Source organism: Miscanthus floridulus, chromosome 14 (genome assembly GCF_019320115.1).
Source record: "Miscanthus floridulus cultivar M001 chromosome 14, ASM1932011v1, whole genome shotgun sequence".
Lineage (NCBI taxonomy): Eukaryota > Viridiplantae > Streptophyta > Magnoliopsida > Poales > Poaceae > Miscanthus > Miscanthus floridulus.
The window spans coordinates 93,844,612-93,864,099 of NC_089593.1; the positions used below are offsets into that span (position 1 = coordinate 93,844,612).

Genomic DNA, 19,488 nt, shown 5'->3' on the forward strand with positions numbered 1-19,488 from the left:
GTGGCCAAGTCGTGGCTCGTACGAGCGTGCGGAAGGCCGGGCCTGAACCCTACGTCATGGTCGGCTCTTGAGCCATGACATCATGATGACATCATATACACTATTTTTCCTATGAAATTTAAAGAAGAAATGTCTTAAAAATACAAGTATACGTGCAGGCTGTCCTGAGCCGTCCATCATTTAATCTGTGGTCTAGGCAAAGGAAAGAGAAGAGGGGCATGATGGTCTTTTACATGTGGCTGATGACTCATCATTATGGCATGTGGCACGGCTAGACGTTATCCGATATAATGGTAAAAAGTTAAATATGCCAGAGCCAGGAGCTTCAGATAATTTGTATTTATGCAAGTCACCATGATCGAGGACGAGCCAGGAGTCATTGAGCAGCTAGCGCGTCAAGCAGAGCAGCAAAGCATGGAGGCCGAAGCCACCGCCGAGGTGCGGCACTGGACCGCGGATGTCAATGGCATTTCGCTCCACGTCGCCAAGCGCGGCCCCACCGACGGGCCGGCGGTCCTCCTCATCCACGGCTTCCCAGAGCTCTGGCTCTCCTGGCACCACCAGATGGCCGCGCTGGCCCCCGACCTCCGTGGTTATGGCGACTCATCCGAGCCCACCGACCCCGCCGCCTACTCCATCCTCCACATCGTCGGTGACTTAGGTCGCGCTCCTTGACCACCTCCAACTCACAAAGGTGCCGCCTTCTTTTTTCCTGGCCGTCATCTTAGCTTTTCTCACCTCATGATCGTGAGTGACTGAACCTCTTCCTCTTGGGCTGTGCGCGCCACAATCTCCCACGTAGGTGTTCGTGGTTGGGCACGACTGGGGCGCGCAGGTGGCGTGGCACCTCTGCCTGTTCCTACCGGACCAGGTGCGCGCCGCCATTGTCCTGGGGATTCCCTACTCTACTTCCCCCGCAGCTCATTCCATTCACGGAGCCATTCCATTACATATTAGTGCATAGAACATGTCATATCATAACAGTTAATACGGTTAGACTAACAACTACAATACACCTTTCTATTTTGAAACAGATTCTTAACTAGACCCTTAGTATCCACAAATCATAGGCTTTCTCGTAAATCTATGTCAACTGTGTATTCTATGAACACACTGGGTGGTAAGCCTTTGGTAAGCAGATCCGCAAGTACTTACTCGGTACTTATATGCTCCATGCTTTTAAAATGATTCTGAATTTTCTCCTTTACAACATGTAATTTAATGTTAATGTGTTTGGCAGCACACTTAACCTGTTGTCATAGGAGTGATTTGCTTTAAATGGTCATTTCTGTTGTCTACCATTGTTAATTCCGCGTACAAAATTTCCTTAATCACTTTTGCGTGTCCCTGAAGCCTCATACCAAGCTATACTATGGTATGCGTCATTGACGATACCACAATTGTTTCTTTAGAGCTTTTCCATAATAATTCTTCAACTGTGAGTGTTAGCAACTACTGTGGATTTCACTATATATCTCAGCAATGTTTAACATTTGTACCTACAACTATTTGAGAGTACTTGTTCTTTCTTACTTAGCATGAGGCTTATAATACTTTGCAAAATTATAAGACATTCTTAACTCCATTCCAGTAATCTACATCTGGACTGGACTTCTGCCAAAACATCCCATATATGTGAGCTACATTAGGGTAAGTTCTTACTTGTACACTCATTAAGCTTCCAACAACTGAAGCATATGGAACCATGTTCATTTGATCGATCTCATATTGGTTCCTGGAACACTGAAGGTTCACAAATCTATTACCCTTGACTTTAGGAGCAGGCGTAGGTTTATTCGCATGCATATTTTATTTCTTTAGAATCTTTTCTAAGTATGCCTTTACGATAGTCCTAATACCCATTTTTTCTATCTCGGTAAATTTCAATTCCTAGAACCAATGACGCTTCACCAAGATCATTCATATTCAAACTTGAGGACAAGAACTTCTTCAATGGCAGATTAACATCACTACTAGTGAGTAGGATGTCATCTATACACAGGATATGGAAAATGAATTTTTTATTCTTGAACTTCGCATAAATGTTATTGTCCTTCTCATTTCCTTTAAACCCAAACTTTCTTATTGTTTCACCAACTTCAAATACTACTGTCTAGAGACTTGTTTTAACCCATAAATGGATTTCTACAGGCGGCATCCCATACGTTCTTTTGCTTCCACAATAAAACCTTTGGATTATGCTATGTAAACTTTTTCATACAAATCCCCATTGAGGAATGTCGTCTTCACATCCATCTGATGTAACTCTAAGTCGTAATGTGTCACTAACGCCATTATGATTCTAAAGAATCCTTGTACGAGACTAGAGAGAAAACTCTCATTGTAATCTATTTATTCTCTTTGCGTAAAGCCTTTTACTACAACTCGTGCTTTATATCTTTTCACATTCCCTTTGGAGTCACGTTTTGTCTTGTAGACCTATTTACAACCTACTATTTTGGCTCTATTGAGAATTTCTTCTAAGTCCCAAACATCGTTGGTATTCATCGAATTTATTTTAGCTTCCATAGCTTCTTTCCATTTGGATGAGTAAACGCTTCTCATGACTTTTTCAAATGAGGTGGGATCACCCTCCATTTAAATTTTTTCACTAACATAGACTTCATAGTCATCAGACAAAAATGATTTTCTAATTCTTTGAGACCTTCTAGGGCCTCAGCTACTGACACTTTCATATGGGACTATTGTTGCTCTTCATTGCCAAGAGACAATTGATTCTATAGGCTTTTGTATTACAAGATCCTTGTTTACATTATTCATCTTTTTCGAAGAGCTAACAACAAGTGTTGTATATGTCATACAACATCAACAGATATCGAGAAATTCGTTGTTTTTGAATCACTGAAGATGGCACGCATTCCTGCTTCTCTTCAAGTCATAGGTCTCTACATACCATGCTCCCCCAGATCATTCCATCTTCTATAAAGATAGTGTATCTTTAAATTTCTTGTTTGGGTTTAATCTGTTAAAACCTCATATAGCGCTTTAAGAACCACCTTAACATCTTTAAGGCTCATCCAGTATGAATTCTGGCTGACTACGCTATCTTCCTATCGTAATTGTAAAAGGTTCAGGAATTTAGCTATTTCTCTGCTTAGATGTATCGTTATTATGATCGACAGTCACATTCATCAACATCTTTATTTCATCTTTCTTAATTATATCTTTGCTCTTACTCTTAATTGATCTCACAATTCTCCCCCTCGAAATATGGTATGAACTTTACTGTCATAATTTCGAGAACTATTCAGAAAACCTGTGAACGAGAAGACACTTATAACTTACTTCACTCATATGATTATGTCATGCAAATAAAGTTATTTCTTGATCCGTATAGGAGTATACTTTCCTTGTTCCACTTCAAGAACTCAATGAGGTCTTTTATTAGCAGTACTTTTGCAAGTCACGCATGTATCTTTTTCTTATCTTTTGGTTAGTATTGACCATGACGGTGCATTTCTATTATGCCATGGTCAATACTAGGATAGCATAAGAGCTACACAAACTTCTCTCGCAATGCGGGATATAAAAATATATGTCATCACAAAACTTCTTCCACCATGTAGGATTGACTAGCATAAGTACTATGCCAAATTTCTCCCCATGCGAGATAAATCTATATACAAACACACATGCTTAATCCAACGTTGGTCAAATAAGACATGCATGTTACTTATTGCAACTCTTATCATAATGATGGAAAAAATATACTATTTACTGTAACGAAAACATAGTCATGACGACTAAAACATTTACTTATACTTTATTTTCCAATTAAATTTTTCTGTTGGTTCTAATTTAATCAGAAAATTAGCAAACTAATAAAAAATAGTCCTGAACTGACTTAACTCAAGCCTTTTCATTCACATAGCCTAGCATTACCAGTGTTATCCTAAACGCTAAACGGTAAACAGTCGGTCACCTACCGTTTAGCCTATTATTCGGGCAAAACGGGTGTTTAAACGGGAAAAACGGCCGTTTAAACGGTCAAAACAACCGATTAAACGGAAACGGTGTACCACCGTGTAGCGTTTAAACGGTGTGTAAACGGGCTAAACGGCCGTTTAGGCGAACAGTGAGCATTACAGCCCGTTGACTTGCAACCGAGTGATCTCGTCGGTTAAAATTAAAACATACAAGGTGCTTCTGCATCAATTCTACATCACCGTTGGACAGAAAATAGAATTAATGCATAAAATTCATAAATTAACTTGAAGGACATATAACTACTCTTCAAAATTAAATTTTTCTGTTGGTTCGAATTTAATTAGAAGATAATCAACAACATTACAGTAGAAATATGATAATAAAATGCATTCTATTAGTTTAGGAGCATTTCTTGGCCCTTATCTACTCTCTGAAAAATTGATCACGTTGGTGTAAAATTTATCAGAGATTTAAACTTTGAACTTAAACTCATTATGATATTGTTATCATCAATGTTACATAGAAAAATAACAATATCATAATTAAACTTCAACAAATCGGACTACTCCGCCAATTTAAATTTTCCCGTTGGTTCTAATTTAATTAGAGGATAAATATAATCATAACTTACTAAATAAATATAACTGCTCTTTAAATTAAATCCTCTCGTTGGTTCAAATTTAATGAGAAGATAATAATCATTGACTTTACAACAGAAACATGAAAAATATAATTTATCTACTTTTTAGAAGTATTTCACTATACTCATCTACTCTCTGAACAATTAATCCCGTTGGTTCAAAATTGAATAGAGATGAAAAACTAATCTAAATTCATCAAAATTTGCTTCTGAAAATAATAAACCTTGAAATAGGCTCTTCTGTTCATTTTGGCCCAACCGCGAAAAAACCGGCCCGCAGCCCATCTCACCCGCGTGTCCGCTCGCGTGGTCCAGCGTGCTGCCCATACTGGAAACCGGCCCTGGCCTATTCGCGTGCTGCATGTTTTCGCGTCCTAGGCCACAACCTGGGACTGGGCCGGAATTCTTCTCTCCCACCTGGGCCATATTCGGTCCGAGCGCTGCGAGCCGTCGATCGTGATCCGACGGTCGTGCGTGAGACTCTGAGGAACAAAACCCCGACGCCTGCCTCCTCCCCCGAAACCTAAACTCATTTTCACCCTCCCCTCCTCTCTCTTCGCCGTAGATGCGACAGCGGCGGTGGTCACGTTGGCCGTCGGCGCCGGTGAGGAAAAGCGTCGCCGGAGTAGTTCTGGCTACCCTTCCTCTTCTTCTTTCTCGCTCCCCTTCTCTTCTGTTCTAGCCCACAGCCATAGCGAGTAGATCTAGGGGAACGGATACGACTGCTCATGGCGACCGGACAGGCATGGCGGCGCCGCCACGGGGCCCCTCACCGGCGCGTGCGCTCACCCGAGGCTGAACGCGCCACCGTCGAGCGGCCTTGTGGCGATGCCCTTGACTCCCAAGCCCGATGCGGAGGCCACGCGGTGGCGTGACCGATCGGTGCCAGTGATTTGGGTGCTCTTCCCGCACAACGTCGGAGCGACGCCGGTGGTGACAACTGCGATAGGTAAGCCCCTCGGTAGGCCCCTGTCCTCTCCGCCCATCTTCTAGGGTTAAGGTTAGGGTTTAACTCGACTGGATTTGTTCGTTCCGATTTATCTCCTTCTAAATGCTAAAACTTATACTACCCCAAACTAGATCCGTACACCAACCTGGCTCTAATACCATTGATAGCATTTATAGGACCTTTAGGTGTATATCTAGCGGGTGAAACTTAACTTAGACAAAGAACTTATCGATGTACCTCCCAAAGCGCAGTCACGGCCATGGCACCACAGCGACGTGGCCTCGAGTGTCAGAGTAGAGGTAGCTGTGCAGTGAAGGCATGATCCAGTGGCAGCGGCGAAAGCGGGGGCGCATCTCGTCGCTCACAGCGCGCCCTTTTGATTGGACTAGGGTTAGGACGTTGGTGGGGCACTGGCGGCTGCGGTGAACCTCGTATCTCGAGCCTCAGCCCCCATCTCCTATTCATAGCGCTGCGCGACAGGGGGCACTAGCCAGGAAAATGGCTGAGCGCCCCCGATCAGGGCGTGAGTCAGGGTCCGACTCGGTTGTTGGACCAAGCCGGGTGGAGATCAATCTAACAAAACATACTAACAGCTCACAGCACATAATAGTTTGCAGACATGAGACATCCATTTTCTTACTGAAGCATGTTTGCCATATAAATTGCTGCTTACTATAAATGTTTTCATGAATCTTCCTTTTCTCTAAACTCAGTCACTAGTGGGAAGAACAAAAAATCAGTTGACATTTTTTAATGGGATCACAGACTAGCTTGTGTCGTTAAAACTGAATCATTTATTCATCTTCTCTGCATCATAGGTACAAAAATTAGGAGCAGTGCTTTGATCTAAATTCAAGTTAGCCTATTTCGCTTCGAATCTGTAATTTCAGTTCCGGTGTGCAGGGTTCCATGGAAATGAATATGCAACTACTACATGCTAAAGCAGTACAGCTTGTAGTGGTGATCTATGTTTGCTATTCACCTCAGCATCTTATTCCATGGATAATACATGCTTTGCAGGCACTACCGGAAATAGTAGCTTTACCGTGTGCCACAGGCACACGTCAAAGCCTAAAAAATACTCGGCAAAGGATTTGCCGAGTGTAACACGGCAAACAGCACACTATATCTATAGTGCCGGCAAACGTCTCTTTGCCAAGTGTTTTTTTATCGGGCACTCGGCAAATACTTTGCCGAGAGCAGAAACCGATGCTCGGCAAAAAAAAAAGTAACGTGACGGCGCAGAGATGGTCATGGCGCGTTTGTCGAGTGTCCGGAATTTGACACTCGGCAAAGCTGCCATGTTTGCCGAGTGCCCAAACCTAGACACTCGGCAAATGTGCTCTGGTTTGCCGAGTGTCCAGGCACAGACACTCGGCAAACATGGCTGATTTGCCGAGTGTCGCTGGCCCAGAATGTACTAATTTTGGCCACGTGTCCTCTTTTGTCGAATGTTTTTTCCTTGGTACTCGGCAAAAGGCCTCTTTGCCGAGTGTAACACTCGGCAAAGCAACCATATATTTCTAGTTTTTATGGTTCGATCACGTATAACGTACCCCACTCAAATAAACATTACAGTCATCACACATAGTTTACAATAAGCATCACAGACAGTTCATATAGATATATCGACAATATATAAATGCAAATAAACTTCAGAATCACAAGTATGTTCATTCACAACCATAAATACAAATAAATTCACTGAGTGCAATAGTGTCCACTGAGTAGTCACTGGGTAATCATAAGTAATCCACAAATGCAAATACAAATAAAATCACAAGTAGTCACTAAGGAGGCCACGGTGTTCACTGTGACCACGCTGGTCATGAGGCTCATTCGATGCCGCTGATTGATTCTGCACAAAGGAAAAGAGATAAACCATTCTACTTTTTAGTTTATTTTTAGTTTGTAAACTATAAATTATTCTAGTTTCTAGTTTCTAATTTATGTCTAGTCTTTAGTTTATTTATAGTTTCTGGTTTCTAGTGTCTTGGCATCTTTGTAAGATTGATTCTGCATAAATTAGAAACGGTGATTATAAGGTTGTGAAGTGACTCACAGTTCCTGAAACAATATTTGGAGCAGGTTGAGGAGGAGGGACTGGCATCGGTGGCGGAGGTTGACCGATTGCAGCGTAAACACCCCTCATATATTCAAACATCTACAACCGCTCTGCCTCCATCCCCTGCTGCTCTGCCTCCATCTTCGCTTCTAGCTCATCCCGGCGCCTCGTTTCTTGTTCCAGCTGAGCCTATAATATTTTATCCCAATGTTACAATTCAATGCAAAAGTATGTAAAAATCAATGAACGATGAATAAAACAGAAATAATCTGGAGTGCGTTCATCTGGAGCCGTGTAGAGTCTGGCCATGGGCGTATCGCCGGGCTGGAACTCGTGCTCCGTGCTCGAATCTAGGAGAGAGTGGGAGTACTGGCCGTGTCGATTGTGACGTCGCTAATCGATTGTGTCAGATTAAGGGCACTTGGCAAACCCATTTTTTTCATTTTCACATTGTGCGTGTGTGTGATCGGGGGGTTGTCGAGTGTCCCAGATCTGACACTCGGCAAGGGGCACTCAACAAATCCAGTTTTTTTATTTTCCTTCTTTTCCTTCTTTTACATAACGTGTTTTTCTAAATTTATTCCGATATACTTTGAAAATATCTTGTTAAATTCACTCAACAGTATATATTTGATTTTTCTACTAATATTATTCCATTATTTCATGCAGTTATAACTCAAATTCAGTTTATATCAATTAAAATTCTATAATTACACTTAATAAATTAAAATTATCAAACGGATCCAAAAAAAATACCAAAATTTTATATGAAACAATCTATATTCTCTATTGCCTATACAAAAAGTTTTGAAGCCAAACCCCAATTTGACCGTCACTTTGACTCCAAATCTTATCGAATCCTTCTCAACGCTACGATTCTTCTTCTGAGATGCTTCGGTTTGTAAACATCGTACGTGACAAATTCTGTGAAAACTTCTCAATTTTTTACCACAGCCTCCACGTATGATATCATCACATCATGACAAATCTTATGATTTTCAGACTTCGTTTGCTTTTTTTTTAATTTAAAAATCATTTGGCCACACGTTCGTGGTCGTGTTTCCTGAACAAGATAATTGAAATTTCTTTTCATTTTCCGGATAAGGCCTCACAATGGACTTAATAACATGAATATCATTTTTCTACTCATTTTATTCTATTATTTGAATCATTTGTAGTTCAAATTTGACTTATACCGAAAAATTCCTTGAAATACAATAAATTAATTAAATATAGAAAACATGTTCAAAAATATACCAAATCTTAACATAGAGTATTACATGTTGTATGTGGAGAGCAGAAAAAGTTTCAAGGTCAGAAGAGAAAAAAAAAAGCTTATTTCTTTGCCTAGTGCCAAACAAATACATTCGGCAAACATATTTCTTTGCTAAGTGCCAAATAATTACACTCTGCAAACATATTTGTTTGCCGAGTGTATTTGTTTGCTGAGTGTTTCCACTAACGGACACTCGGCAAACGTATTGACTGACGGCACACGGACTAACGGTTGTACACGTGGCGGTTCTTTGTCGAGTGTCAAACTTTACTGAGTGTTTTTTTGCTTTTTTTGCCGAGTGTTTTTTTAAAAGCACTTGGCAAAGAGCTTCTTTGCCCAGTACCCAATATAATACACTCGGCAAACATTCTTGCACTAAGCAAACACCTAGTTTCCGGTAGCGAGGAGCCAGGAAGAGCTGAAAGGGCATTTGCTCACTATGTTGTTGCGACAGTCCTAAAGAAGTTCTACGCCTTGGAAATCGATGAGTTAATTGCTCCTCCTGGAGTAGAGATCATAGGCTTTCTTCAGGCACCTTCGTCGCCAATTCCCTGGCTGACAGAGGAAGAACTGGGACAGTATGCCGAAAAGTTATAGAAGACTGGCTTCACAGGACCCCTCAACTACTACCGCATGCTTGTAACGTAATTTCCATAGCGTCTGTCCTCCTCTTGCATCGATGCCTTCTCTTTGATTTCCATACCTGATCATACCCCTCTGTAACTCAAGTGATGTATATATGGCCTTTGCAGAAACTGGAGACTCACTGCACCTTGGAGTGGATCGAAAATCATAGTGCCTGCAAAATTCATACTAAGCAAGAACGACGTTGGTCTGCAGTCCTTTGGAACTGAGAAGTACGTCAAGAGTGGTGGTTTAAAGGAGAATGTTCCAGATCTTGAGGTTTCAATCATCGAGGGACACCATTTCATCCGGCAAGAACAGGCCGAGAGAGTGAATTCGGAAATACTTTCCTTCCTTGACAAGTTTCCCAGCGAGGGAGGGTCAGCATGATGTTATTGTTTCCCGTCAGTCCTGAGAGGAAGATGGTCTCAGATCTATGGGTGACGCCGTGACGGTGACCGGAAGCTTTTCCAAACTGAAAATGGTGAAGCTGACATCTTGATGATGTAAAACTGTTTATGATTGAATAAAGTGAGAGCTGATTTAATGATGTTGGCTTGCATTTAGAGATAAAATAAAGAGCATGCATGTAAAACAGTTTATGATTAAATAAACTTCCGTCGATGATTGATGTTATATCAGGTCCTATAATTTTCCAATCCGTGTGCTATATTTGTTTGCATCCGAGCAATACAGAAAACTCGCCTTTTTTTTGGGTTAGCATTATACTCACCTCGATTAGGATTTAGGAACACTTGCAGGTGTCATGTATACTCTCACCTCAACATGGTTTACATGCTTTGATTACAGTCAACAGCTAACCAGAACATATCATCAACATCACACTTACGTTTTCTCTTATACTGTAACGGGGAAAAGCACAGAAACTGCACAAGATGAACCAATTCATCCACAGTTCATACAGGCGAACGGTACAGTTCAGCGTCGTCAGCATACAGGTGCAGTGTTCTCCGGCGAGATGCACGCTTGGGCTTGATGGACCGGACCTTCACGTAGCGGCGCATGATTCCCATCACCCTCCTTCCGGGCACCTGTCCAGGACGCTTTGCCTCACCTGCTACAGCTCCTTCTGCAACTTCACGAACAGGGGCAGCAGCATTCTCTTCCGTGCCTCCGGTGGCGGCGTCCTTCACGCCGTCGACGGCTTCGTCCTCTATCAGCTCCTGCAGCGAGAATGTGCCTCGCTCTCGTCGTCCTTCACGCTGTCGACGACGGGAGTTATCCTGGCACTCCTCCTGCTGCTGTGCCTCGCTCTCGTCGTCCTTCTTCACAAGACGACATGTCTGCAGCGGCGATGCCTGCTCCTTGGTGTCTTCAGTTCAGAGCGACGTACGGACGTCTCGTGCTCTTGGTGAGCATCCTCAGGTTGCCGTGACTGGAGGTGATCCGACAAGCAGAACAGGCCATCTGGATCCTGTTGCTCCGGCTGTACCATCGGTTGGAATAATCCCAATCCTTCCACGTCCACGGCCTGATGATCTTGTTCATGGCAACTGGTGGCCGAGGTTGCGGCCTCCTCGTTCTCCTTGACATGGTGAGATCAAACCGCCGAGGCTTAGTCTCGTCGCTGCGTAGTCCGCTTGCCATTGCGGCCTGAAGCTTGAACGACATGGCAGGATACAACTGCTTACTAGCTAGCTCTCTATGGATTCAGTAGACAAACAGGAGGGAAAATATTTGATTATATACTGAAGTCTGAAGGCCATCAGATAGCTTCTGGGTCGATGCATTTGCGTGCACGAATACTGGTCCTGGGACTTTTCTCGAACGTGCCTCGGGCACGGTTTCGTTAAGCAGGAGAAGATAGTTTACTCGAAATTACAAATAAACGCCATGGTAATCCATCGATTACCAAAGCACAATGACCCACGGGCAGCAAGCGAATTTGATTTACACTCTGGGACTGTGAAATTTGAATGAATCAGATCGAGGTCAGTGTTAAGTGGGATTGAAGGCAGTGTGCATGGTACACTAAGGGGGGTCGATCAGTCCAGCTAGCTTTCTGAACTTTAATCTCAACGGCAGGTACACTCGGAGAGAAATGCACTTGTCAGCTCAGCTGTGTATACTTCAGGATGGCTTTGGGATGAAGTTGAAGGGATGATCGATCGGAAGACGAGTACGCTATGAATGACTAGTAACTCTCGTCCTGGATTTGCAGCCTGAGAATCTGATCGTTCAAGAAGTGTTAGGCTGATCTCCACCAATTTGGTCCAACGATTAATTAGGCCCTTGACTCGCACTCTGATCGAGGGCGCCCAGCCGCTCTCCTAGCTGGTGGGCCCCGTCGCGCAGCGCTATGTAAAGGAAATGGGAGCTGGGGCTCGAAACACGAGGTTTATTGTAGCCGTCAGTTCCCCACCGAGTCTAACCCTAGTCTGTTCTAGAGGGAGAGCTGTGAGCGACGAGAAGCTCCATCGACCTTCACCGCCGTCACTAGACTACGCCACCACTACGATGCTACCTCTACTCCAACACCAGTGGCCACGTCGCTGCGGCGCCGTGGCCGCGACTACGTTTGGTGACCTAAGTCTTCTATCTAAGCTAAGTATTACCTACTAATCTACATCTAGAAGTACTTTCAGATCATCAAGAAGCAGTACGACGGTGACTGTGAGAACAATTGATAGCTGCAGCAGGCCTACAGGGAAAGTTTCTGCACTTTGTTCAGTGTTACAGACGAAAAGAGAGAAAAAATTCTTCAGCGTTCGATCACGCCAGACGCCACACGTCTGGTCAATTGGACAACGGTCAGTATACAGAAGACCTTGGAGGGTTAGAAGTCACCGGTCTGAACAAGTTTAGAAGAGCCCTACCACTTCGTTGGCCATGGCAAGAACGAGTGGACGGCGCTAAACCGTGGGCAGGAAAAAAGTCCTAGCAAATGCAGCTGACCGACTCTTCAATGCATCCACCTTAGTAACGGTGGGAAATGGCAATAAAGCACGGTTCTGGCACCACAATTGGCTTGACGGAAAGCGTCGAGAAATTTGGCACCACACTTATTCAAGCTAGTTAAAGGAAAAAAAACAAGTCCGTTAAGCAAGAGCTCTAGAAGACTAGAATGATGCCTGGATTTGGATTATATGCGACAACATTATAACGACCAACCAAATTGAGGAGCTCGTCTCATTGTCAATTAGGTTTTAGAATGTACATTTTTTTAGGTCAACATCGGGAGAGCTGAGAGGCTCCACCTGATTATATTTTTCACATATTCCGACAAGCCGATAATGGAGGATGCAAAGCACCTAATACCTGAGCGACCCTTGAAGGGTCCAACAGGGTACAAAGAGAGGGAGGAGGGGAGAGATGACAACCACGTCAACACCAACAACAATACAATAACATGGTACAGCTATAGGCTCAGCCTATATCTGGAGCTAGTGCGAGCACCACAATCCCGATCTGTGCCACCACTAATGACGGACTCTGAAGATCTCTAATCCACAAGCAGCTGAAGTGAGTCGGTTCCGACAGATGACAGCCATGTAGCTGTAAGGCATGTACATTTGGTGTATAATTTGGAAAGCTCACACTGAGGACAAGTGTAGTTTGTGTGCTTGGACACTCGTACAGAGCGAAATTGTCACGGCAGATAATTTGACTTCAAGAAGATGGCCACATCGGGACTTGTTGCATTGTGTGCGATGGGCCACTTAAGACTGGTCTACACATGTGCCTCCTTTGTCCTGAAACTTTGTTTGGCATCAAGTGTTGGCCCGGGAACACTTTGATGCCAACATGTGGATGATTCATCGTCCATCGGCTCTTGGTGAGAAGGAACAACCTAAAAGCTTGAAAAAGAGCAACCAAGATTTGTTTCTGATTTGTTTCAACGACTTGGCCGTTTACATCGTGTGGAGTATTTGAAAAGAGCAAAACCAAAGAATTTTTAAGAACAACTTTCCAAATAGCATTGCAGGTTGATTTGAAATTAAAGGAAGACATCGAGAAGGATGCTTGTTTTGGTGTAATCTATCTTTGATTTGTTTGTTGTTTTCTTAAGTGTGGTGCCTCAGGTGATTTTTTTTTTTGGGTTGGGGGGGGGGGGGGGGGGGGGGGGGCTCTTTGGGTAGCCCAGTTTCTCTTGTTTCTCGACTCTCTTTTGTCTCTTATATACTATACTGTATTATTATTGAATTTAGAAGAAAAGTAGAACAAGTTTCATGTTTTTTATGATTTGAAATAAATTAGTCATGAATTTTTGAAAGATCAAACTAGATTTTTATTAGTTCAGGAAATAGAAAACCACCATTGAAACTAGATTTTTATTATTTTATTTAAGAAAATAGAAAAACACTTTTGAAGCCGGTCAAAGTACGAAATTTGTCCCGTTTCGACAGTTGGGGAATGTATATTATCTAGTTTTTATAGTTCAAGGATGAGAGTTGGATTAAGCTGTGAGTTGGGTTGAAAAAATATACTTTACCCTTCTCTCATTTTTCTTAAAAAAGAAACCCAAATTAGGGTCGGTCTCCGTGAGACGTCCGATCGCAGATGTGCGGCTCAGATCAAGCGGGAGAGGAGAACACGCAGACGGCAAATCTTTTTCCCGAGCCGGAGCGCTGGCGATCGGCGGCGGCGGCGGGCGGGCGGGGAAGGGAGGAGATGGGGCTCGAGCGATCGCCGGATATCACCAGACCCTTGGCGATCGAAGGCCCGTCCGAGGTGAGGGCGCCCGCCAGGTGATCTCTTTCGTCCCTCGCTCGCGCCTTTGGTTCGCTTCGCCGTTAGGTTAGGCCTCCGTGGCCGTGCTGCAGAAAGTAATAATGTCAAGGGAAATACAGTGGCGATGCTAATCTGAAACCCGGTCAAGATCGAGTTCGTGTCCAATGGAACTGTTTTTTTTTTCCAGCAAGCACGTCGGTGGATTGATCGATACGACGATGCTGCTTTGATCCAGTTGAAGGCCGGCACTCCGTGCATGGCCGATCTCCTGGACTGGATCATAACTGTTTCAATCTAATCTGCACGCGTCTCAGAGTTCAGATGGTAGTGATGGATTCTGAACAAACAACTGCAACTGTTGACTCTATCATATGCCTCCTCCCTGGTCCCTTGACGTGTTCTCATTTTTTTAATTCAAAAGAATTGCGTTTAATAACAAACAGAAACAGGTGGTTGTGACCGATTCGGTGATTTAGCAGAAGCATCTCTCATTCTCTCGTCTGAACTGCAGCTAGGTGGACAGACAGAAGCAAGCACGGTGGAAAGCATTTCGCGTGGAAACTTGCTCGAGGCCGGGCCTACCGCTACGCTCTCTTGTGGCGCTCATCACTCAAGGCGTCGCGTCACTGTTTTCGTTGATGCAAGCGTGCAATTCCACGTCAAGAATTACTGCTCTTCTCTCCTGTTTCTTGTCCATGCACGAGACGACACGAGAATTCTTGGCCTTTGGCAGCTACCGCAGGTCTCGGTATGCATGCCCCTGCTGGGTGCTGGCCACGGTGAAACGATGAGATTTTTATCAGATGAAGGTACATTGACACGAAATGGCAGCTTCAGTTTTTTGTCAGATGTCCCTGTAACTGACCCGACTTTTTGTTCTGTTCTGTTCAGCCATATTTTGTGGTGTCTGTGACTTAGACAAAACCACAAATGCAGATTGAACACCGTCTCTCGACCAGAAAAACAAATTATACGACGTAATGAAACGCTAATAATATATCGCGCGCCAGCCATGCGTAGTTTGTGCTTTCAGCGATCACCACCTGGGCGTGGGCTTGCACATGAGGGGCTTCTCCATCTCCAGCGACATCCCAAGGCGCTTCGCCAGGTCGACGCCGCCGTCCGCCGGCGCCCACTGGAAGCGGTGCAGCAGCTGCGCGAGCCAGAGGTGGACGGTGGCGAGCGCCAGCGTCTGGCCGGGGCACACGCGCCGCCCGGCCCCAAACGGCGCGAGCCGGAGGTCCCTGCCCAGCACGCTCACGTCCTCCTCAAACCGCCGGAACGCGGAGGGGTCTGCCCACACCACCGGTCGTGCTCGATGGCCCACATGTTGACCATGGCCGTGGTGCCCGCGGGGACGAGGCGCGCCCATGAGAGCAGCGGGCCGGGCGGGTGCACGCGGAGCGTCTCCTTCACGACACGCCGCATGTAGGGCAGCCGGGCCACGTCGGCGTCGGAGATGGCGCGTCCGCGGCCCACGACGGCGTCCAGCTCCGCCTGCGTCTTGGACTGGATCCCTGGGTGCAGCACCATCCGCGCCATCACCCACTCCAGCAGGATCGCCACTGTGTCGGTCAGGCAGGCCAGGCGAGAGGCCAGCAGCCCCATCCCACGTCAAATGAAGCCCTAAGGGCAATACGGTCACATCATGACAAAATACATGTATCTTAGTTGAGAAAAGTGATTAAAAAGTTCAAATGTTATATATAACAAAGTGCCAATATTTTAAGGATCGTTTTAGTGAAGTCGATATTTGGAGTCCTATAGTAGCGAAGCTCATTATTTCGCGTTCTAGAATTGCAATTTTCTCCATCAAAGGACCCTGACTACTGCTGGGGGTGCTGAATACGAGACGTCCTGTTTCATCACATCACAACGTACATACAGCGTGCCATTGTCATGGCATGCTGCTACTCCTGCAAGGTTTCAGGTTTGGGGGGAGAAGAACACCAAGAACTGGCCTGCAGTCAACACGGATTGCTATGGAAACTGAAGCAGGATTTCAGCTAAGATGCTTTGCAATGATCCGGACTGCATGCTTTATCTTGGATTTTGCATGTCCCTGGAACTGAATCACTTCACTCCCCGCGATGCTAAGGTTTCAGGCTTTGCTGCCAAAGCTATGTGCGTTCAGCATTCTACATGGATTCCCCAATCTTGTCTTGTACTAATCCGCAGTGACGAACAGAAGAAACAACCTGTCCACATCGATTCCTCTTTTCACTCTGCTGATAGCCTGATACAACACAACTCAGCAAGGTACTGCTACCTCATTCTTGAACCTTCATTACTTTAATTTTGAGCAAAATTTTGAATCCTTATTTACTGCATTAGGATGGTAATTAGCCTTTTGTCTCTGTAATACCTGCAAACAGAACCAAACGTGAGACAATTAACCCGCCAACGCAACTAAAATTAGAACAAAATAATAACTAGTATAGTAAATGACACAGAAATGGGAATAAAGGGAGGATAATGAAATGTGATCATTCCAGGGTTGGTGGGCCAGATGGGCTTAACTGTAAGGCTTGAATTGGCCATCCCGTGATGATTTTAGCTCGACCAATGCCTCTTCTTTCACTTTCCCTTCTCCTTTTTGCTTGAGAAAGAAGACGGATGAGGCTTATATGTTCTGGTGCAGCTAGATTCTTGTCAATAATTGAGACAACCACGGACCACACAGTATTTTCCACGCTCTAGGCAGCTAATGGTGACCGGTTCCCTCACGCAAAGTTAAGGGTAAGGGGCCGGCCGGCCAGCAGGCTATGGTCCATCATGCCTAGCTGCGGCAATAATGTCATCATCATATATAAACGCATTCATAATCACCTCCTAGACGGCTTAACAGGCACCTGTCGTCGTAATAATAATCTTTGTTTCTCTCAAACTAACTGAAGTTTTCAATCAGGATCAATTGGTTCATTCGTTCAAGAAAAAGCAGTCAGGATCATATTATATTGGCTAATATAATATAATCTTCCTGGTGTCTAGACTGATATGGGATGATGGAGCTGTTTGCATGGCCTTTTCCATCTCTTAACTGTATCCTGTAGTAGTGGTTTTGTATTAGGTGTACTCATCGTCATCGGTCGTTGTGATTGGGCTCCTACTACTGATTTCCTCACGATTGCTAGACAAGAGACAACACTGTACTCTGTCCTAGAAAAAGCACAAGAGCCTAGCTCCATCATCTTTTTGTGACCCATGCTTGCATATTCTCTAGCATACTTAAAGCCCAACGAATTTCTGTACGATATATAAGAAATTTGCAGCACTTCGCAACTGTTCTAGTTTCCCTGTGAATTAAAGAAAATCTGAAAAGGTGTATATAAGACTAGACTAGAAGCACTGAAAAATGAGCCTGTTTTTTTCCCCACACAACGAAAGGATAAAGACCCAGCTGGGTCTCTAACTTCTAACTATACCTATCTGAGAAAAAGAGCAATGCAGTGATGCCTTTTGCATTGGAAGCTTGGAACGAAAATGCCAGTAGCACCACTTTACAATAAGTGAGAGGTCATTATCCTGCAGTCCACGGTGCTACATATGCGCTTGTTAATTAGTCACCAAGGCTGACGACCACACAGTACTATAGTACTCCTAACTGCTGCTTATCCTGAAATTAAAGGTCGTCGTCTGAGTTAGCTGCTTATCCGATCCTCTCAAGTCATACAGCCACACAGTTTACACAATTAGGAGAGCACACTTTCAATCCTCAAAAAATGTACACATGTTGCGTGCAGAATATATCACAATACTAATTTCCTTGAGATTCTTCCAAATATTGATGAAATTGATGATATATTTCTTTTTGGTGATTGTATATGAGATCTTCAGATCACAGGACCGGTCAACTTTTGGTACACATCCATGGTTACGCATTCAAAACTGTAGACATTTAATTACCAGAATATACACGGGGTGGTTGCCTCTCTCGGCGAACACATGTGTGAAGAACATATACATCTTTGATATGTTAAAAGATGACGCGGGGCTGGCAACTGTTCTAATAATAATCAATGCAAAGGTCTTGTGCAAGCTCATTCACATACTTTTGGTCAAAACCAAACCCTACACATACACACTTGATTATAGTTCCTAGCAAAGTTGCAAAAAGAACATTAGCTACACCCGTCATCGACAAATGGACAATTAATATAAACTCTTAGCTCTAGCTAGCTGGCTAATATAGCATGATCAGAGCCATGCCCAATAGATGCTCCATCTGGTTGTAGCGCTGGACAGTTTAGCAGTTACCTAATCATGCAAGAGATAATTAATTCATGGCCGGCTTTTGGTAATTCTTCTCACCTGCCTCCCCGTAATCATGTATTTGGAAGAATGTGTGGCTAGAAAAGACATGTTTTTCCATTCTAGCTAGCCTTGTAGAGAAGAGATTTGGCCCTTGTTTAGTTCGCGAAATTTGGATTTTGGGGCTACTGTAGCCCCTTCGTTTTTATTTGGCAAATAGTGTCCAAACATTGACTAATTAGGCTTAAAACGTTCGTCTCGCAATTTCCCACCAAACTGTGCAATTAGTTTTTCTTTTCGTCTACATTTAATGCTCCATGCACAGGCCACAAACATTCGATGTGACAGATACTGTAGCAACTTTTTAGATTTTGGGGTCCAACTAAACAAGTGCTCGGTGATATTGGCCTGTCCATTTCTCTGCCTATGCATGCATGCAGTGAACCTACCTACTATCATGCTAGTGCCTGGCCTTGCTGAAGGCTGAACCTACACATGGCATGGCATGCCTGGCCTCTGCCTCTGCGTGCCTAGCTGTCTACAGTATTTGTAGCTAGCTGGGTACGTGCTCAGACTAGTCCGGACGGGCCCATTGATTGTGTCAATTGGGACCCGTGAACCAGTCAGGATCTCTGTATCAATGCACCTTTTTTCTCTGCATTGTCTGCCAGTACCAGGTCTTGGAGGCACCCAAGCTGCAGCTGCAGTGCGTCAGATTTTGCAATGGATCATACTGTAGCTTACCTGCTGCGATTCCTTTTCCTCCTTCGCTGCGATACATAACAGAATGTTGCCATGAACAGAGCAAAAAGCTGTCCATTAGTGTGCCTTGCATCCTCTTCTCTGATCAGCTAAACTGACTTCTGCAAAAGGTCTGGTGGGTACATAAATAACACCCAAGGTTTTCTGTTACCCTGTTACCCTGCACTTGAACAGCCCTCGTGTTCGTCTCGCTTATTCGCACCCTGTTACCCTGCACTTGAACAGCCCTCGTGTTCGTCTCGCTTATTCGCTCGTATATGACTTATAATTCATGGTTTGAA

The 19,488-nt window shown here is 44.2% G+C and overlaps 2 pseudogenes; one reads left to right on the plus strand and one right to left on the minus strand.

The window, feature by feature from the left end:
* Nucleotides 1-354: 354 nt before the first annotated feature.
* Nucleotides 355-9,931, plus strand: LOC136504034 (uncharacterized; annotated as a pseudogene).
* Nucleotides 9,932-15,230: 5,299 nt separating this feature from the next.
* On the minus strand, nucleotides 15,231-15,802 carry LOC136504035 (cytochrome P450 78A6-like; annotated as a pseudogene).
* Nucleotides 15,803-19,488: the final 3,686 nt, after the last annotated feature.